We start from the raw sequence: 23286 nt of genomic DNA, 5'->3' as shown, positions 1-23286 counted from the left end.
TTTTAGTTTAAGAACACAGAATATTTCAAACTGAAAATAAATGTATAACAAAGCAAAGTAAAAGAAGAGGATGCCCTCAGAAAAACCCTGATAGTACCAGCAATTGTATTGCAATCATTTCTGTCCATTCTTATATTAGTAACGTCAAATAATATAAAAACAGATTACATTTCAGCATTTCCCCCTTGATAGGACATTTGAAGGGAAGTCCATTTTCTCAGTGAAAATAATAATATTATGGAGGATATTTTTTATTCTCTTGTAGTCTAGCGCCCAGTCAGATGAGCCAGGCAGTCCTCCTGTCCTCCTGGTCAACACGCAGCACTGACTCACAGGATGTGACTAGAGGAGAGGATGGGTTAGCCAAACTTCAATATTGAAAATCATGGCTGGGAGCTGAGTAAATCTGCCGGGGTGAAGAAGATGCCATGGCAAACAGAATGCCAGTGTAATGGAGCTTGCCACGGTCAGCTAGCGGTAACAGTGCCAGCTACAGAGTTTTCCAACACATTAGAATATTCCCGGCAGTGGCTGCATGGCCGCAGTGCGACAAAGCCAGGTATGGAACAGAACAGTGTGAGTGTGCCAGCACCGGTGCCATTTCCCAGATCTCTACAAACGATTTAACATTTCTCATCTCTATTTGGTTTGGATTGTTCTGACCTCTCTTTTGTACCCAGCCGGAGACAGACAGACAGGAATCGCGCTTTACCAGGAATCAAAAATAGATGAGACATGGGTGTAATGCAAAAAAGCGTCCATGGCTGATAATATAAAGTCGAGCTGTGTGTTTGAGCTCCATTGGCAAGTTGGTCTCATTTCAGCCCTGCACCGTCCGCCATTTTCTCAGCAAACACAAGAATGAAAGCCAAAAAAAGGAAAAAATAAAAACCCTTTGCTGGCATCGCATTCCAAGTTTCCCCCTGAACTCCCTCTCTCTCTCCCTCCTGGCACCATAACAAAACCTTGGCCGAGGGGGTCACATGATATCGTACCAGAAAACCACAGCATTCCCATAAAGCATTCTGCTGACATTGTGAAGACATCTTTTGTTTAAATCCAAACCTTAGCCAGCCCAGCCTACGTGAACATTTGGCACCTTCGAGGGGGAGGGAATGCAGAGGGAAGGGGTGGGGTTAGGAGTCATGGCAACCTCTACCTGGCAGGCTGCCCATCATCTCGAGGTGGGGAGTCGCCGAGGCTAATGTGGTGTCGAGCAGGAATGCTTGGAGCCTACCAAAGTCAATGTAATTTTCATGTTGGGAGCTTCCAAATCAGATCATATGCCGGTATCTCCTTTTGATAGAATACATTTAAAGCATTCTACTGACAACACTTTCTGAACATTGTTAAGGAACAGACAAATACGTCACAAACACATCAATACACACTGCATGTTTTCATGACTAACATTATTTCCTTCAATTCACAAACCTTTTCCCCAAACCACCATCTGAATTTAACCCCCACCCCAACCCTGACCTTTAAGCGTTGAAAAGCATTTTGAAGTCAGGACTGACATAACACCATGTTTCATATTTTCATGTTTTCAAGTTTTTATGTCATAGTAGGAGATTTTCATGAAATCTGAGAAGTAAGCAAAACAAACACACACATAGTGATTCAGTATTGTGTCTACCAGTAATATTCTCTGTACTAGGTGTTATCAGATGTATGCCAGGTATAACAGGGCATTGGTTTGTCATGCAGCTCTTCTCATCTGTTTGATCGTTAAATTACATGTCTAACATTGCTACTTCTAGCAAACATTATGAATAACAAAGCTTGTTTCTGGGAATATTCAGATAAAGTCTAACCATCCAATGTTAGTGTGTCTCCAGCAAATGTTTCCTGAATCAATAATAATGTGGAGGTATCTCTCTGTTGTACAAGAACACACTCACACTCACAGGCTGTAGTATAGTAGGAACACAAATGAACACATACACATACATATGCACACACACACACACACACACACACACACACAAAGTTTGGCCGTGGAGGCCTTATTTTGTGCAGTACAGTAGGAGTAAATACACACACACACAAACACACACACACAAGAGTCAGGCGGTTCAAGGCTATAACTCATGCTTATGACACGGCCCTGTGGCTCACATAGAGCCTGCTGCCCACCAGGGAGCCTCTAATTTACACCCAAAAGCCCCTTTAACATGTTTCCCCTGCGTAATATAGCCTTAAATCAAACGTGATGTGCATCTGCCATGCTTCCTCACCTCAGCTAATGATTAAGACACAGGCTACTGTACATTCGTTGCAGACAAAAAGAATGTGGCCCCTAAATTGGTAGCAGAGCGAAACATTTGCAGTTGTAAACCCACATGCACTGCAGTTCAACAGATTTTTGGCATGGGGTGAAGAGAAAATGTATCAGAAAGAATATTTCCTGCAAGTCTCCACATTTTGCCATTCCTCATGCCATGTTCTTAATGATATACAAAGGAGAGTGACAAACAAAAACATTAGCAGCTTTCAGTTGGTATTCCTGGTCAGTGTGTGACCATTCAGTAACTTGACTATGATTACTACAGGGTTTAGATAGCTGCAGGTCAAGATTAATTTAGTTGTCTTATAGAAATGTTAGTTGACAATAACATGGACTTATTGAGTGACTATAGGTGAGTGATATAATTAATGACGCACTGACACATTTCGAAGTGGCAGTTTGTAACTACACTAAGGGCGCTTCCACAATACTAGAAAGTAAAATGATAAAGAAATCAGACTTATTCTGCATAATAATTTCCATAGCATTTTGTTTTAAATTGTAATGCCAGCCAAACCAAGAGAGTTAAGGGCTTGAATTGAGGGACATGGGATTGAGATCAGGATTTGGACTAGACCAATGTAGGGCATTTAACTTTTTGTTATTTCAATCTTACAGTATTTCACTCCATACATTCTTTGTTAAATTTGAACAAGATTCACAGTCCCTGTTGATGAGAACCATCCCAACAGCATGATGCTGCCACCAACATACTTTGCTGTAGGGATGGTATGTCTTGAGGCATGGTCAGTGCCTCTGAGACCAGGTTGGTGCACCACACATAGCTCTATCTTGTTCTCACATGATCACAAATCCCCAAAAAAGCTGCAATGCTCTTGATATTATTATAACCTTTTCCAAATCTATACATAGATATTTGTTTATCAATAACTTCTGTAGAATAGTCTTTAGTCTTATTTTCCTTCAGTGGTTCAATGGGCTGAGGCCAATAAGATAAGATTATTGTGTCCTTGTTACGGCAGTTTCTTTCATGTCTGTAAAGGGGGAGCTTTCACAGCCTGATAGTTGAATACTTACGCTAGCAATATATTTGCCAACATACATTTTCTGTCAAATTTTCCCATTCACTTGAATAGGTAAGCATGTCCAAAGTTTTAACTGGTTGTGTATATTTCCCAACATGAAAACCGAAATGATAATGAGTTTTGAGTGTCATTGTTTTAAGTATTTCAATATAACATGTGTATATACCATAAAATTACAGAACTGGAATAGACAGTCATTTTTTTATTGAATTTTTTTTAAATGCTTAATTAATAGCCAGAAAACGTAAGACTATATATTTTTTTTATTCATTTTCATTTTTGTAATCAATTACTGTTGTCTCGCTCAAACAAGGAAACCTCCAGGGGTTTCATGTGAAAAGTAACACCCACTTCCTTGGAAGGTGTACACAATAAAAGAATCCAGCGGCTGGGGTTTTCTCTTGGAAAAGATATCTAGTGTAAATAGATCTTCAACTAAAGATAAGTCACGACCCTAACTGACTTGGTTTGCCCCATTTATGTGTATTATACCTAAGAACAACACTGACTGAGTGTCTGAGACTTTCTGTTGTGGGTGGAAAAGGTTACTAAGCCAAAACAAACGTGTTTTATTTTCGGAAGTAAAATGTTTTGGCTTCAAATCTCCCGGCATGTCTATGAATATAATGTAGCAACAAAGTAACAGTGACCAAATTGGAATATAAAATAGAGAAAAATAAAATGACATTTTTTTTGTTTTTTTGAGGTAACTGAATTAAATGTGTTGACAAACATCACCTTGTTCTGATGAGATTTACACGGTTGACAAAACGCCTAGCTGGAGTAAGACTAAACAAAACATAGACTTTATTTGAAACGATTCTAAAATTCCTTAAATGGTGAAATGCAAAAAGAAATGTATCACATTTTGCCGCTAGGCTTTATGGGGATTATGACGTGTCAACTATTTCTGTCTATAAGAAGCCAAAACAAAGCACCATGCAGGGCCCAGCCAGGAACTCATCTGCTCTACCCAACACAGACAGAGCAGAAACTGGTCTAAATATTTCCCTTTCACCAGTCCCAGCCTCAATCCCCTTCACCCCCACTGAGGGGTCATCTCATATCCTGAGAGGCAGTAGACCAGGGTCAAAGTTCAAATAAGCCCAGGGAGGGAATGGTTTCCATTGGGATGGAGTATACCATTGCAAAATCAGACAGGGGTGAAAAATCCTACAGACAGATGGTAATGTGAAACAGTTGAGATTAAGGGAGGAGAATAGTGGTTAAATGTAGAAGGCAAACCATCTCACATTTATTGCATTCATCTATTTATAATTAATCCAAACTCAATCACTAAATTATTTTGTTTTTGAACTTTTCAGACATGAGAGTTAAATAAAAAAAATCTAACCCGTTTTTGTTGTTCACACGTTTATACTTTTTCATATACCCTTGTTAACATAACTAAAAGAAACAGATTTTCTAGAAATGTTTTCTTTTGCATTGTTCCCTTCTTTGTTTTGTTAATTAATCAAATACCAATTATCCATTGTCCATGTCAATTATGTAGTTGTGTGTGTGTGTGTGTGTGTGTGTGTGCGTGTGTGTAGTTCACCTTTAATAGTGCACATGGCCTTTAACTGTCCATCTACAAAAATAGGAATGTGCCATTCTTGGATTAATCTGTACCCTACCTCTGTTGCAATTTTCTACAAAATAATATATACAAATGCTGTACTAACTCATAATATATCCACTGCCAGGTAAGCTTACTTTACCATTAGCAATGGTTTTATGGAAAGTTCAAAGTCTTTCTTCCAAACCCGCAAGACACTGTTATAATTATTAGCAACTGAGTCATCAAACGTACACCCCACACAGACCGACAGGACAGCATGCTGGAAATGGATTGCCAGATATTATGCTAGGTTTGGCTTTCAAGCCAGTAAAGTCTGGACATGTTATGTCAATGTTGCATTGATTAGGTAGTAGTTGGAAGTCTGTGGTTTCTGAAACATGAGGGATTTGTTTAGGGCAGTTTGTACTAGAATTTGAAAACTGCATGTATCTTTAGAAAATGTTTCGAAACCTACCACAAAATTGTCTGTGAGCTATCGTTTGCTCATGATCATGCTGTTGGACCACCCCTTCCAAAGGCGAATATGTTAGTAGAGCCTAATGCATGATGTTAATAAGAAAGCCTCTGATTTACCTGTAACATGACGTATCAGAAATGAGTTTTACATTTCTGATGCGTGCCATTTGCAGTGAGACTTAAATATCCAACATTATTTACCACAAGCCTGAACTACAGCAGGTCTAACCTCTGGGAGATGATAATACCAGCTGTTTTATTCTCCAAAGGCTCACAAGGGTATCCAACCTTGTCACCACAAATGTAATGCAGCCTCCAGCCATGACAGAACATAAAGAGCCCAAAGGTTAATCCAGCTGAAGTTTCACACTGCTCTGTAACACACTATACTGTAGTATGACTGGGTCAGTTTGAGGAGAGGACTGTCCTATGTATGCTTCAAAAAACATATCTTCAAAATGTTCCTCACTAACCTTTTCTGAGAACGACAGCTGTTCAGACACAGCAGCATTATATATACAGTACACACAGCAACATATACAGTCTAAGTCAAAAGTTTGGACACACTTACCCATTCTGGGCAAGTGTGTCCAAAAGATGGGTAAGTGTGTCCAAACTTTTGACTGGTACTGTATATCAGAGAGAGAGAAAGCAATGTAGACAGAGGGAGCTGGCTGAGGTTTTCCCATGCAGAGCCCACCTTTGCCCTGGACCCTCTCCTTAAACACTAACAGAGATCTACCTGGCAGTCAGCCAAGACCATGACTTCGCCTGACCACCCTGTCACTTGATCCTGCTGCCTAGCGCCAGACTAAACACTGACAATTTGGGGAAATCTCATTGGCTGCAGCTACTCTCTCTGGAGGCTATAGGCAGGAAGGGGAGGTATAAAATACATGGACCACTGTTGTAAGTGGCGGGGAAAGGAAAGCAGTTGGGAAAAAAGTCACAACCAACCAGCCAACGTAGGCATCAAAACAAACAACAATAACATTCACAACATATGAAAAATAACATTCAATCTGGATTTATTCGTCCTGGTGAAAAATCTTTGTTTCCTGCAATCAAGTCATTTTCACTGAGATGAAAAACTAAGAATTCAATCAAGGTTTCCAAACATAAATTGGTAGGGAGCCACAGAATATCTGCCTAGTAGCCAGGTTCTGATGACAGTCCTTCTGACACTACCATGAACTAATATAAAGTATTTGGGAGAGTACTAGTGAGAAAGGACTAGTCTCAAATTAAGATAAGATTGACATAAAGATAGCAGACACTTTTGAATGTGGCAGAAAATGTTAAAGCCAGCCAAATAGTGTTTAAATCAAAGGGCATCAGTCTCTAAATAGCACTGAATTGATTTCCTGGCCAGGGCTGGGGAACATTCAGATAAGACCACAATCAGACCTTGTGCTTTTATATCAGTATAGCTAAAAAGGATCAATAATGAATTCCAAAAGCCAGGAGTTTGGAAAACAGAAATGTATATCCTACACATGAATGCATAAAATCCTCCCTATTGATCGATGGATATGGCAACGCTGGAGAAATGCATTGTCTTAATTGACCCGAGTCATTTCAAATTAATTCAAAGACAATGAAAATGGATTGGATTTCTGTGGCACCTTTAATCCCGGGACCTCTGAGTGCTTTACATTTTGTGTCTGGCTCCCCTCATGACCTGGGATTGTGTTTTAAATACCAACACCACAGCACTCAGGCAGTAACATATTAGAACAAGGACACATGAAAAATGTCAATCTTTGCATTGAAAAATATATATGTTGGATATATTTGTGACTGGAGCAAGATAAAACTCCAGTATTGCCACCATATGTAATGTTAATACCCAACATCAGATGGACGGCCAAAGTGTGCCCGGAAAAAAAGGGTTAGAGCTCCTCAACATGGGAGATGATGCTGCAGGATGACGTGATGAAAGATCACCGTTTTTACATGTCTCTGTTTCTGGACAGACAATGTGCCATTATTATACAAATGGACAAAATGGTAAACATCCGAACTACTGAATGGATTGGATTTCATCAGTGAAACGCTACACTGCTACTAAAGTGATCCATACTTTATAAAGTTCCATAGTTGGTGCTTTAAACAATCACATGAGTTACATACATTTCTCATTTCTGCAGTCCAGACAGACAAAATTGACCTTTTCAATGCATGTCAAATACACTATAAACAGCAAGAAAGAAAGAAAGAAAGAAAGAAAAGAAAAGAAAATTAACAGGCAGTTGTCTAATGCATTGAGTAGAACATTTCATTTGGCATGCAGAGTAGGCTGCTTCTATAATGATACCTTCCCAAAAGATAATCCCCTTCAAAACCTCACATTATCACAGCTATTGACTGACAATAAAAAAGGTGCACTAGAAATTACTTACATTAATGTATGCTTTTGAAAGAAAAAAAATATATTACCCATATAATGCTTTACTTAGGCTCTTAGCAAAGCTATGAGACACAATTAGGAAGTACCATTGAAAAAGGTAAAACTCATAAGCAGAAGGGAGATGAATACATGTTATCATTTTTTTAATGACAATTTGTGCTATTAGATGTCTTTTCCTAAATCCCCTTTAATGTGGAGCCCATTTGTGAAGGTAGGGCCTGAGTCTTTATAGCGGCAGGAGTCCGTTGTTAGGCTAATTCTTTTCCCAAAAGAAGTGGAGTGAAGCAACCTGCCAGGTGACTTGCAGGTTAATCAGCTGTACTGCCACATTGAGGAAAAACATTAGGCTGTCTTAATGCCTTTTGACTGAAAAGATTCTGAATTGTTAAAATCACTGTTATTCCTGGCACAATATCTCATGAAATGTACATTCCCTTAATAGGGTTTTGACAGATATTTAAGAACTGTTTCTGAGCAAATAACCCAAAACTACTGGATAAACAGGGGGTGGCAGTTTGCCAAACGGTTAGATCATCAGATTAGTAAACGGAAGGTTGCTAAATCAAAATTCCTGTTGGCAAGGTGAGAAAAAGTAGTTTTGCCCTTGTACGAAACAATTAACTGTAATTGCTCTTTAGCTAAATGACTACAAAGTAAAGAGATTTCTGCTTAGCAGTGAATATAGATCATGATTAATTGCAATAGCATTATTATTGTTTGATATGCACAATAAAAAAGGTGCTGAAAGATTTATTTCCAACCATACCTATTAGGACCTGTTTTGAAAAATGTTTGTCTCATCTGACCACAAAACTTTATCCTACATTCCAGCTAAGTCACTTTGATGTTTTCAGATTTTTTGAGTTATGCTTTCAATGTTGACTGGTGCACCGTTACTCCACTCCAAGCCACTGAACTCTGTAGCTCATTCAAAGTGATTGTTGGCCTCTGTGAATTCTCTCAGTTTGGGTTTGTATCTTATATGTGATTGTGTGTGATTATTCAGGGGTTTGAATACTTTGCAATGCACTGTATATACACTCACCTAAAGGATTATTAGGAACACCATACTAATACTGTGTTTGACCCCCTTTCGCCTTCAGAACTGCCTTAATTCTACGTGACATTGATTCAACAAGGTGCTGAAAGCATACTTTAGAAATGTTGGCCCATTGTGATAGGATATCATCTTGCAGTTGATGGAGATTTGTGGAATGCACATCCAGGGCATGAAGCTCCCGTTCCACCACATCCCAAAGATGCTCTATTTGGTTGAGATCTGGATACTGAGGGGGCCATTTCAGTACAGTGAACTCATTGTCATGTTCAAGAAACCAATTTGAAATGATTCGAGCTTTGTGACATGGTGCATTATCCTGCTGGAAGTGGCTGTGCTCAGGTAGGCCGTGGCATTTAAACGATGCCCAATTGGCACTAAGGGGCTTAAAGTGTGCCAAGAAAACATCCCCCACACCATTACACCACCACCACCAGCCTGCACAGTGGTAACAAGGCATGATGGATCCATGTTCTCATTCTGTTTACGCCAAATTCTGACTCTACCATCTGAATGTCTCAACAGAAATCGAGACTCATCAGACCAGGCAACATTCTTCCAGTCTTCAACTGTCCAATTTTGGTGAGCTTGTGCAAATTGTAGCCTCTTTTTCCTATTTGTAGTGGAGATGAGTGGTACCCGGTGGGGTCTTCTGCTGTTGTAGCCCATCTGCCTCAAGGTTGTGTGGGTTGTGGCTTCACAAATGCTTTGCTGCATACCTGAAATAACCAACAAGTGGTTATTTCAGTCAAAGTTGCTGTTCATTTTTGCCCAGAGGACTGCCGCATACTGGAGGTTTTTCCCTTTTCACACCATTCTTTGTAAACCCTAGAAATGGTTTTGTGTGAGAAACCAGTAACGGAGCAGATTGTGAAATACTCAGACCGGCCCGTCTGGCACCAACAACCATGCCACGGTCAAAATAGCTTAAATCACCTTTCTTTCCCATTCTGACATTCAGTTTGGAGTTCAGGAGATTGTCTTGACCAGGACCACACCCCTAAATGCATTGAAGCAACTACCATGTGATTGGTTGATTAGATAATTGCATTCATGAGAAATTGAACAGGTGTTCCTAATAATCCTTTAGGTGAGTGTAGTTTTTACAGAATCTTTTTTTGTCAAATTACCCTTGTTATGGAAGACTATCACTCAACGTGTCAAAGCATATTATAAAAACACTCCAAAACAAACTTCATATTTATCCAGCAGGGACATTATCCAGAATAAGATGAGTGTGTAAGAGTTGGTTTGAAGGGTTTAGGGGCATTTTATAACAGGCATTCTATTACATAACACATATTTTCCCATCGCATTGTAGTCAATGGCAACTAATGACTCAGCAAAATTTGAATTTCTCTGTTATGCAGAATATATGTGTATATATATATATATAGTACCAGTACCAAAGGTTTGGACACACTCAAGGGAATTTCTTTATTTTTAATACATTCCACATTGCAGAATAATTGTGAATACATGAAAACTATAAAACAACATATGGAATCATGTAGTAACCCAAAAACTGTTTAACAGATCAAAATACATTTCATATTGTAGAGTAGCCACCCTTTGCCCTTATTAGAGTTTCTCATACTCTTTGCATGCTGTCAACCAGCTTCATGAGGTAGTCACCAGGAATGCATTTTAATAAACAGGTGTGCCTTATTAAAAATGTATTTGCAGAATTTCATTCCTTCTTAATGCATTTGAGCATCAGTTGTGTTGTGACAAGTAAGGATGGGTATACAGAATACTATCATTATTTATGTACAGTAGTAGTCCATATTAAAAACAGCTCAACTAAGCATAGAGTTCATCAATACTTTAAGAGAGGAAGGTAAATTAGTTCAGAACATTTTAAGAACTTTGAAAGTTTGTTCTAGATTAGTCACAAAGACCATCAAGTGCTACGATGAAGCTCTCCTGAGAACCAACACAGGAAAGGAAGACCCTCTACAGCAGAGAGTAACTAGCCTCAGAAATAACTAGCAAATAACTGCACCTTAGGTTGCAGTCTAAATAAATGCTTCACAGAGTTCAAGTAACAGACACATCTCAACATCAACTGTTTAGATGGGACTGCTTGAATCCGGCCATCATGGTTGAATTTCCGCAAAGAAACCACTACGGAAGGACACCAATAAGTAGAGACTTGCTAGAGCCTATAGATCATCAACCCTCTCTTGGGGACCCCCCAGCCATTTCAAAGTTTAGTTTTAGCCCTGAACTAGCTCATCTGATTCAACAGGTAAGGACTTGTAAATTAGGTAATAAGTTTATTCAGGTGTGCAAGCTCTGAGATATATCTAATAGATGGAATGGCTGGGGGGTCTGCAGGAGAGGGTTGAAGATCTATAGGCTCTAGCAGGTCTCTCCTTATTGGTGTCCTTCAGCAGTGGTTTCTTGGCGGAAATTGACAAACAGACATTAGAGTGGTGGAAATCTGTCCTGTGATCTGATGAGTTGCAATTTGAGATTTTTTGTTCCAACCGATGTGTCTTTGTGAAACACAAAGTGGGTACATGTATGATCTTCACATGTGTGGTTCCCACTATGAAGCATGGATAAGGTGTGATGGCGTGGGGTTGCTTTGCTGGTGACGCTGTCTATGATTTATTTAGAATTTAAGGCGCACTCAACCAGCATGGCAAGCACAGCATTCAGGATTCCATCTGGTTTGCGTTTAGTGGGATCGGAAAAATACACGTATTGTACTTGAACACTTTTTTGGTCACTACATGATTCCATGTGTTATTTCATAGTTCAGATTTATTCATTACTATTTTATTATGTGGAAAATACTACATAAGAAGAAATACCATTGAATAAGTAGGTGTTTCCAAACTTGTCAATGGTGCTATATATATCTATATATCTATATATATATATATTCACATGCTCATCTACATCAACAGTTTAGAAAGAATAAAAATGGGTTCAGTTCCCCTTTCACATTCTTCTGAGATGCATGCTGAGCATTGGCTCAAAGTCACGTTCATGTTTTTGGAATTAAAACATGTCTTCAGTTAGCATCATCACTCTGGCTTGGCTTTGGCCAAAAAGGAGTGTGACTGACATCCATGCATGATCTGGCACCAGCTAGGGCAATAGTGGGGTAGCAATCAGAGACGTGTTTCTGCTTAATACATAACATGTGCGTCCTCACAGAGATGGCCATGCAGTCTACAGAGGGAGAGAGCCGAGCCGAGCCGAGCCGAGTCGCACGTGTGTCAGTTAGTCAGTGCAGTCAATCCAGGCCATGGAGGATGATTCCAGGCAGAGCAAACAGGATGGGACAGAGCAGAGGATTATCCTGCAGCCCTGGTGCTTCCACTGGGGACTCCCCTGCTGTGCTACATGTTCCCAGCTCCCTTTGTCAGACATTAACCCGTTAAATCTCACGGAAGAGCACATTCAGGCTGGTGTCACACACCCCAGGAGTCCATTTGGTGTGGAACAATGATCTCAAAAAGGTTACATAGTAGCACTGCCTGATTCCACCTCATCCCCCCACCATCACTCTTCTAACACGTTTGTATATTCCCTCATTCTTGTTTGCTGTCTTAAGGTGTCGTGAATACTCTTACAACAAACATACCCGTAATGAAATGTAACTGTAACAGTGGTTTAGCTATTGGCCACTCAATATATACGCATACTGTTGCTAATGAAACACACAGTGAGTATTTAGTAGTACCTTAAATTGGATGATGATTACAATATTTGTTTTAGTGTGTGAACACTCTCTGGCTACATATGACGTTTGTTTGCATGTGTGTTAGTGTATATTATTGAATGAGCATATATTTGTGTATTTGTGTGTGTGTGTGTTTGTGTGTGTGTGTGCGTGCGCGCGCCCGTGAATAAATATGACTAGAGTTGTGTGTAAACAACAGTAACTGGTAAAAAGGGTAATTACTTCAGTAATGCCATACATGATTAATGATGTGGGCCTCAGAAACCTGTACATTGGTATGAACGGCAAATTACCATGTTAAAAATTGTGAACAGATGTGAACAGGTCAGCTATGCCAAATCACAACGTCTTCCAGTATGTATTTAAATGCCGTTATCAGACCACAAATGGTAACAAAGGCCACAAAACCAAAAGTGCTTCTTCTTTAACCACCATGACAATGTAGCCTCTGACTGTATGTGGTGAAATATCTGTTTCAATATATTATCTATATGGAGACAATGCGTGTGTCTATGACTGACAATGCGTGTGTCTATGACAACCCTTTAATGTAAGTTAAAGGATTGTTATGTTGCAGGATATTTAAATATAATAATACAGATACATTTCAAACGTGCCATGTGCAGGTCGGTCGGGGACAAAACATAATACTTAATCGATAGTGAAATGTGATTAAATTATCCAAAAACAAAATGGACCAAGGCACTTTTCTTATAATGAGTTTAAAATGTCTTTACTTGGGTTATAGCCTGTTTGCCTTTCTCTGTTTTGTTTCTTCATGACTTGATTCACCAAAGTGCACATTTTATCTAAACATTCTATGGTAGAATACCAGCACTATCTGCCCTCTTTTTTTGAAAATATAATTTAACTGTTGGAAAAACCTTAGCAAAATATCTAATTGTCCAACAATTAAATAAATGGCGAGGGAAGATAAATCGAGTGAAATATGGTACTTATTCCAGGAGTGTCCATTCTCCTCCTCTCCCATACAACCTCTCCCCAGGCCTTTAAGAAACAAGTGTGTATAAATACCTAGTAAAAGAAAACTATGAAATCGGGGCCCACATACAATCTTTTAGATTTCTTCCAGAGTTAATACAGGCCTACTTCTCTTTTTAAATGAATAGATCTTCTTGAAATTTCACTTATAGTGAAAAGACTAAAAGGATTTTCTGAGCCCATATTAATGATTACACCAGATAAAAAGACAATTATTGTTTCGAACTGAAAATGATGATTATTATTATTATTATAGGACAGTAAATGTGCATGTCATATGACAGGAATTTGCCGATATTGGCTGAATTGGTATCTTACTGCTGCTGCCATTTCATACAAATAACACATCATATAACAGATACATATGATGTAGTTAATCATGATATACTGCCAGATGGGCATACACTGCTTTTTGCTAGTTTTTTAATAGTATCTTTACTTTTAACAGTATTTTGGCATTTTGGGTAATCCATGTAATACTGTAAAATGTTTTGAGTATCCTTGTAAAATGAGTATCCTTATAGAGAACGGTATCCGATAGGAATTGGTTATTGGCAAGTTATTACATTGCAGTAAGTTCATACAGCAATATAGTTATTACTTATAGCTTACAACTTTTCAAAATGGTCTTGTAATTTGCTATATTTATATGATACGCCTTTGCTATTAAAATACGCTGCAATTGGAAAATATGCACAGAGAATATAATCCTATTCGACTTGCAATTTCTCAGACATCTGATCTCTGCAGAGGAGAACGAGCAGGTTTGGCTGTAGCATCCAGAGGTACTACACAATGCCCCTGTGATTGATGCGCTGCACTGCCCTGTATACACACATTTAAAGGTCTCTTGAAATAAGTCATGTTCAAGTTGCAAGTCAAACCCCATTTTCATTACTGCACTGCAGTATGCACAACCACTTCTCCGCCTTTCATCTCTTCTCCCGCCCCCCCCACCCACACACTGACGGCCTTTTCATTTGGAGTCCACTTGACTCAAACCAATGACACTCTTCAACAACTATCAAACCAAATGCCTTTTATGAGAGCCAGGAACTTGGAATAGAAATCAAATAGTCTTCTGGCTAGCCAAGTCCCTCAGTCCAAACTGTAGGTTTGGATGTGAAGCCTGATTCAAGGCTAGGGCCCAGGTCAGGCAGAATATTCTACATGTGTAGAACGTACAGAATAAAAAACACAGTACTAACGTCTTCTTGTAGTGAATGAAACGGGCACCTGATTGCCCACCAACTGTACCCCAATAAGTTTACTTGAATCCATCTGTCAGGTGAACACCAAATAGAATAAAATATATTTTAACGACAGTACATGGAAATAGCAGATGTCTGCATGGCATTACATTTTTCTGTGCTCTAATGCTTATTATTTACAAAAAGGTACGATGTAATTTTGCATTATACATACGTTTACTCCAAACCTTTTGCTTTATGTCGATGTGAACTCTTAAACTCAACAAAATAAATAACATTGACTTTGAACATTTACACAGATTTACAATGTGTATGCCCTCCCATTTATAAATAATGAATGGCCCATAATGGTCATTGCTCATATATTAACATGAATCAGTTAAAAGCCTGTCAAGCAGCATTGTTCTTTATAATGATACATTCAGAGACACACACGGTCATCCAAAAGCACAGAAATAACAAGGCCAAACCCAGTTTCTGTCTGCTGTCGCTACAAACTCGAGATCAACCACTTACAATTAAGAGCTATAAGGAAAGTTGCCTAAAAAGATCAGTATATTGAACATGGTGTACCTACAAACATACAAAGGCCCTGCAGCTGCACACATGTAGCATTCACAATATACATAAAAAAAAATCTATATATTTGAAAAGGACATTTTGAGAGAAGATATTTCCCATTGATTACCAAAAACACCTCTAGCAGAACAAAAATGATGTGTAGTGTTTAGGAGTGCTCACACGGCCTAGTGCTAAGTCCCCTTCTCTATGTGCTGCGACGCTAGTGTTAAGTTCCCTCACAGGCATTTAATCCGGTTGCAGATCCCTGAGCAGGTGAAGTCAGCCAAAGACTTTCCCACGGTCCGGGAGTAAATCCTCGGCCCCAAGCCCTTCCTCACAGGCCGGCCATCTGTCCGTTCTGTTCGGTGTGTGTTAAGGGGGAAGTGTCAGCTGCATGACCAAATTCAACGTTCCAACACTCCTCCTGCCTGCCTCCCACTCCACCCCTGTCCTCCTCCCAAGAAACAACAAACATCAAAAAACTCAATGGTCACGTTCCAGGCCCCCAATAAACAAACAAACAGTGTCACTGCTATTTCTCTGGCGGCTGGCTCATACCTCAAACATATTCTCACATTTTCAGCAAAAAAAAAAAGAATAGTGTTATTACATCGTTAGAGAGGGTTCTAATAAAGAGATTCTAAAATACATTATGGGTTTAATAAAACTACATATTCATTATAGAATAATATAATAGTACCACGTTCCATGCACATGTCATTTGCCCGCATTATTCTGTTCTCCCCTTTTTGTCAAATTTAGGCTGAAATGTGAAATTTGAAGGCTATGTAATACTCTAATTAAGATTTCCCACTTTTTAACGTGGGTTCCCCACAAAAACATTGAGCTTTGCTCTCCGGAACAATAAATAACCTACAAGGCTGACCACAGCAGACAAATGCCATTTCCAAAAAAGGGAAAACATAGAAAAGCTGCATAAAAACCAGAAGAAAAACATAACACCTTGTTCTCCCAAAATATACTTAGAATTTGGCTTGGCAGTGATCATGTGACGCACTTTGCTTTCTTCTCTGCTATGCACCCCATCACTGCCCCCTTACCCAAACCTATCCCCCACTCAATTTTTTCCTCAAACATGCCATGTGTTATCATTTTATTTCCCATACTGCTGCTGTGGATATGGTCCTCGCCAAAGCCAGTCCGCCCGTATTTTAAAATGCGTGACATTGCCTCAGAGGGAGCATGAGAACGGAGCTTCCTCAATAGCGGGGTCCCCATACCCAGCCCGTAACCATGGAAGCAGATGCCTGCCCTCCCGGCCCTCCTTACCTCCTGGCGGCTGTGTGCTGTGAGCTGCTCCGGCACTGAAAAGAAGGGCACGCCTGGCTTTCTCCTCGCCATGACCGAACTTGCCCTGCTCCTCAAAAGGAGCCATTGAACAGGTCACTGGTCTAGACTTGTTTGCACGGTCCAGGGAGCAGCCTTGATGTAACCCTCTCTCTCTCTCTCTGTCTCTCTCCTTCCACTCCGCCTGCCACACCAGCCGCCGAGCAACTGCAGACTGTGGAAGGGTGGCGGGGGGGACATCGGAGATGTGGATTTGAAAAGGAGCCTGTTCAATTTTGCCATTGTGCCTTTTCATTCATCGATCGAAAGAACATGGAACCTTCTGTCCGTGTGTGTGTGAAACGGATAGCTTAGCAAGCGCTTTTTACTGCTCAGGTCTGATCTGGGTTATGGGCCAGACCATTGTTTCTTTATTCGTTGTGTCTAATATTACTGTCATTTTCCCTTTTAATCAGTTTTCACTGTTGTCTTAACTAAATACTTATTCAAATGTATTTTAGTTTGTTATAACAGATTTTTGGTGATATTGGTGACATTCTTATGATTTCATTAAAATCCCCTGGTTTGATATGTACATTAATCTTTCTATTTTACTTAGTATTATTTGTTCAAATATCAATATCAATATGATGAAGTAAAGAGAATTAGCTAGAAGTGTCTGTAGATAAATACAAATAATTTAATTTAAAGAAAATCCCCTGCAATTTCATTAATTTTACTTACAACTGATTTAAAAATATATATTTTTATACTCTTTAGAGTGATTACAAAATATTCAGTTTAACGGAATATATTATGCCAGATATTTCTTTGCATTTAAAAGATCAGTCAATGATTACACATCCCTAACATTGCATATCAATATTTTGATCATTTGAAATATAATGCTTCTTGTGAATATTATTTTATACAAATGATTTAACAATGCTCAAATAATAACAATTTTCCTAAATAACAGAACAAAAGGGTCTGTGTCATAAAAACTGCCTGAAACTGTTGAAAATAGGGGTGGTTTTAACATATAAAACATTGTATAAACATTGTAAAACATTGTATCTGACATTTATTTAGTTTGTCTTCAGTTATACTCAGTTACTGTTGTGTTTGTGTTTACGTGTGTTTGCGCTTCAATGTGTATTGAGGAGCCAGCGCTCTCTAACATACCAATAGCCAAAAGAGTAAGAAGATCAATGTCAACATTTCACAGTTGCTGGAATAAGAATGTGTACACATTCATAACAATGACCAACTGTCTTCATCCCCATCAGCAGGGGCTCTTCTAAACACATGTATCACATCTTCAGACACATTTGTTTTTATACTCAATAATGATGGAGCAGTATAATGCAAAACAAAAAATAGGAATCACCTCCTAGACAAGATGAATTGTCTAAAACTAAGGCTTATGTAAAAAAAATTATAAAGTCTATAAAACTATACATTTCTTTCATCAGTGACTTGTACATGTGAAACAATTTTATGTATTTTTTATTTCTATGTGAATAAAATTAAGTAAGCCTACATTTAGTTAATATTCACTGGTAGAGACCAATACACATGCAGATAATGTAGTGTTCCTGTTAGATCAATAAATCTCAACAATTTTAAATGTCTCTGCATGGTATAAAAGTGGTCATATCTTCACAAAAAAGGGTACATAAATGAATATATATGTATGATTATATAGTGTTCTGATACAACCATTCAATGAAGCCTGATAATTATGGTTTACCTTACATAATAATATGCAATTAGAATTGAAAAAGAAAACATCTAATTTAGCTATCTAGCCTTGCAATGAGAAGCAGCTATCAACCGCTTTCCTTGTCATATGTTGCTATGGAGGTGTCAAGAGGAGGAGGGGCGTAAGGGGAACAAAACAGGGCAGAAAATGAGCAAATTCAAAGGCAGAGGAAGGAAAGGAACCAGTAGACTGAGAAGACAAAAGCATTGTGTCTTCAGGATCCCCAAAATAAAAACAGCTAGCTGATTCCACATTGAACACAAGTCTTCCATTCAGTATATTGCTGCTGCTGCTGATGCTACTACTGTGCTAATGCCACAGCTCGCATCTTCCACAGAGCCACACACTGAAGCAATCCCTGAATAAACATACTGCAACATCACTCTAACAAACAGAGGATGAGGGGGCCAGTGTTCGATGTAAACTCTTCCTCATAATTTTTTTGATAACATTAAGCAACATTTATAATGTTTAAAAACACATCTAAAAACAACATTTAAAAACACATCTATGCAACTGTGTGACATGGCTTAAAATATGCATTTACTATGGTAAATACATACAAGATGCTAACAACATTTAATAACAATATTTAACAACATTTAATAACAATAACATAAATATTTACCAGTTAGATGGTTTTATCCAAAGTATTCATTTTATATTTGGGTGGTCCCAGGAATCAAACCTTTTACTCTGTGAGCATGGTACATTACAAGCACCATACGCTACGGAGGAACACCAGGAATATATTAAATAGTAGGTTGTGGGATAAATGCACTAATGGATTAGTAGAATTGATACTGAAAATAAAACCACATTGTGAATATACGTTTTTAAATGAATGATAATGAATTTGACAATAACTATTAACATAATAATCTTATGTTTAGTTAATAAAAGATGCCTAGATTGAGAAAATATAATGTTGTAGTCAATCTTTTGTATTTTTCCTATATTAATATTGTTCTGATAATCAAAGTTACATTAGTATGTTAAATAATGTTAAATTTGTTTTGTGTTATAAACTGATATTGGATTTTCTTGTAATAGTTTAAATAATCTGTTTTTACATTTATTATTTCAATTTATGAGGAAATGTGGACAGAATATCAGAAGATGAATTCCAATAAGATAAAAGACTTCAATATTTGTATTTAGCTTAACAATACAAACAGTGCTGTTTGTGAGAATGCATAACAAAATTATTGTACGACATGAATATTCAAGTTGAATAATAGGCCTTCAACAAAGTAGATGTTCATTTCTAATTAACTGAAATAAAGCATTTACCATTTCTGATGTGATAACACCTTTCAATGTTAATGGAAAAGTGAAAAAAATTACTAATATGTAAATCCAAAACAACGTGGATGTAAGCATGTCAATGTCTGACCAGTTTTGGTCTGACTGGTGACAGAGTTATGAGAATGTGTAGCGAAGTCTAAAGATAATTGAGGCGGGTGAGATATTGGGTGAGAAAAGTATTTGACTAGAGACTAGTGGCCAGGAGCACTGGGGTCTGAATTGAAACTTCTGGTACAAAGACATGTGGCACACACACACATGAAAACATGATAAAATCGGCCTCTCCATAAGGCAAAACAAATACGCCACACTCACACACGCAGGCAGAGTAAAACAACCATAATAATGATCCAATAGAGGAAATTATTCATTCATTCAATAAATTATTGCACACAACATTGTTTTGTTATCCTTTAAGGAATTTAAGCATTACATTCTCCTTAGAAATGTATGTATTTGAAATCATCTTTAAGTAATAAAAAATACACCCATAATACTAAATATAAAATGTAATAAATGTAGTACATATAATTATAAGCATCTCCTAAAATAGCCACACAATTTACACAATTGCATGAATAAATCAGACATGTCACCATGATGATGAGACAAATTCACTTCAACGCCATTTTCAACTTAACCCTGACTACCACTTGAGATGAAAAAGGAGAGCCGAAATAAAGCAAGTATTCAGCTAGAGGACCAAGTAGATCCAACCTGATATTGCACAATGTAGACCATCCATCACGTTTGGGTCTTAATTGAATGACAGCAGAACAGAAATCGATTAAAAGGTAACAAGAGACAGCTTTAGATTTCCTTGGTGCAAGTCACTGTCACAGCCCCTCTCATCCCTCCTCCCCCATATCCCTTCTTTCTGCTCATCACAGCCCCTCTCATCCCTCCTCCCCCATATCCCTTCTTTCTGCTCATCACAGACCCTCTCATCCCTCCTCCCCCATATCCCTTCTTTCTGCTCATCACAGCCCCTCTCATCCCTCCTCCCCCATATCCCTTCTTTCTGCTCATCACAGCCCCTCTCATCCCTCCTCCCCCATATCCCTTCTTTCTGCTCATCACAGCCCCTCTCATCCCTACTCCCCTGTATCCCTTCTCATCTCCACTGGTCTGTCCGGTCCGCGACCTGAAAGCAAACCGGCAGCCCTGTCACGTGGCCCTGCCCGGAGACAACAGCAGCATCAAACTACACGCTACATACAATGCCATCTAGTGTCCCGGGCGATCATGCATCTTTAGGAAGAGACTGACAATAAGTCACTGGGGAAACTCTGGAAAGATTAAAAAGTTGTTGGAAAAATACAGCCCATTCAGCTGTCAGATTGTTAACCTTGTGTTTTTTACAATTTGGTCATGTCCCATCCTATATTTCTGAATGCAGGTTGAATAGGTTGCCAACTGAATAGGATAACAAGCAATTGGATGAGAAAGTCCTCGCCAACGATGCCTCCCCCACCCTGGGCGATGCTTATGGCCTGCACAGTCAAGGCCTGAACCTTGACTGTGGCAGATTCCTCAGTGCTAGCAACGCAGTCCGCTGCATCACTTGGGAGCACATTTAGTGACATCCCACACACTCAAGCTCATACTGAAATGCACACCTATGCACAGCTGCACAGATACACACATGAACCTGTGCACACACACACAAACATACACGTATACACACAAACACACACACAAACTTAACATTGACACAGTCGCTTTCAATCCCTCTTCCCTTCTGTCAAACACCCAAAAAGGTTGGGACAAGTCTTTGTGGGTGTTTGAGAGACAAGAAGAGGGACAAGGTCAAGCCCACAAGTGCCCACACAAAGCAATGTGCATCATAATCTCCAGCTCCATGTAGCCAGGTCCTTCCAACACTATAGTATGCGCCAGAAAGGTGAGTGGTGGAAAACAAGTAATCCATCTCTTCACGGTTGCCCAAAACTACCACAACATAAACATTAATTTTAAGGCAAATTACACAAGATGATGAATTACATTCAACAGTTAACATTAAAGAAATGTACACATGCTGGCAATTTCCCCAAAATCCACAACTATGCCAGAATCATGTATTACACAGTATTTGGTAAGGTGTTCCTTCAATAATTGTATTCACAAATTATGGATTTAAAGAAAAGGAAGAAAACGTCTACTCTGACAATTAAAAAATCAAATACACCCCACAAACTAGGATAATGACTGTGGTAGATTGGTAGCATTCTGTAGTGCATACTTGAACAAACAAATACAGATCAACACCTCTAATTTGCACAGATTTATTTCGACAAATTAAACAAATTTAACTCAAGTATCATTTGTAAGGGTATGGGCTAATAGTAAATTACATTACACTACAGAACCTAAGCACAGAGTGTGTCTCCATAAGGTAAGGTTCCACACACACTTTGCTCCAATGTCACCACAGACAAACATTAGATTTAGAAGGTGCTGGTTGTTGTGCTTCAGAACAAAGAAGACAGTCCCATTACCACAAATCAGTGGGCCCTTTAATTAGGTGGAAAGCAACAAATCCTCCCTATTCAGCAGGAGGCACTTGTGGTGGTGGAGTGGTGGGTATTGTCACTGAAAGACACTCGTCGTCATAACGCCACTGAAGGACTGCTCCGCCTCATAAATAGCCAGTGTGTTAACAAGCTCGCCGTCTGCTTGTCCTACTCATTGTTGTTTAAATCAGGCCAAATGGAGAGACAAAACAGCAGCACATGCTGTCCTTTAGGAGAAAGGTTGCTCTTTTAGTAATAGTCTCACTATGCTGTCTATGAATAGATCACACTTTTTTTTAAATGCAATAAAACAGAGCAATATCAATAACACAATGATACAATGACACGGTACTGTCTACAATCAATCAAATATAAAAGCCCATATTATTGAAAACATATTACTAAATAAAATACCATTTAACAAAATGTGTATTTCCCTCAACAAGAAATGCAACTACTTTGTAGCAAAAATAAATGTTTTTCATTAGCCTCACAAATATATTTTAAAAAGCTTATTGCAAAGCAAACCATTTTCTAATGGTCTAATCTGTCATTACTCAATATATGTAATTATAATAAAAATGTATTTAAATTGGTTATAAAATCCGTATGAAAAAAGTGATTATTCCTGGTATTTAAAATGAACATGAGTTTAATACCGGCCAGGGGGAACATTCTGGCAATATAAGTTAAAATAAAAATATTTTTTCAGTTTATGATTCAACAACAAACAAAATTAAGCTAATTATCATTTTTAAGAAAGAAATGCCTGACACATTTTTAACAATTTAAAAAAATCTATAAACCTATAAAATAAACCTAAACAATTTAGCACAATTCCATTTTCATAATTTTGTTTGGTTTTCACATTGAAAAATGCACTTTTTAAATTGAAAAACAACAAAATGGAGTTCAAAATAATGCATAACCTGCATAAGGAGTCTGTGAAAAATATCTGAGCCATTTTGTATTTAGTTCGTGGTTACTTTTTAATAGAAATGTGCACGAAGAAAAAGACTGTTGTTTAGCTGTTTCTATAATGCACATGATAGAAAAGTCCACAAAAGAAATACCCTGGATTGCTGAAAACAGTTAATA

General features: G+C 38.4%; 1 long non-coding RNA gene across 4 annotated transcripts in view; it reads right to left on the bottom strand.

Annotated features, from left to right (window-relative positions):
• LOC105010971 overlaps positions 1 to 23286 on the bottom strand; it is a 65267-nt gene that overhangs the window by 22416 nt on the left and 19565 nt on the right. The window contains exon 1 of one of the 4 annotated variants that reach the window (XR_002197019.2): positions 16606 to 17121. The exons of 1 other annotated variant lie outside the window; for it this stretch is intronic. This is a non-coding gene — a long non-coding RNA (uncharacterized LOC105010971). Of the gene's footprint in view, positions 1 to 168; positions 1090 to 16605; positions 17122 to 23286 lie in introns of those variants that run through there. 2 more of the 4 variants (XR_002197018.2, XR_002197020.2) reach the window with 2 other exon arrangements.

This window comes from Esox lucius, chromosome 7 (genome assembly GCF_011004845.1).
Source record: "Esox lucius isolate fEsoLuc1 chromosome 7, fEsoLuc1.pri, whole genome shotgun sequence".
Taxonomy (NCBI): Eukaryota; Metazoa; Chordata; class Actinopteri; order Esociformes; family Esocidae; genus Esox; species Esox lucius.
Note: the sequence above shows the minus strand (reverse complement) of the source record. Positions and strands in the feature narration are given on the sequence as shown.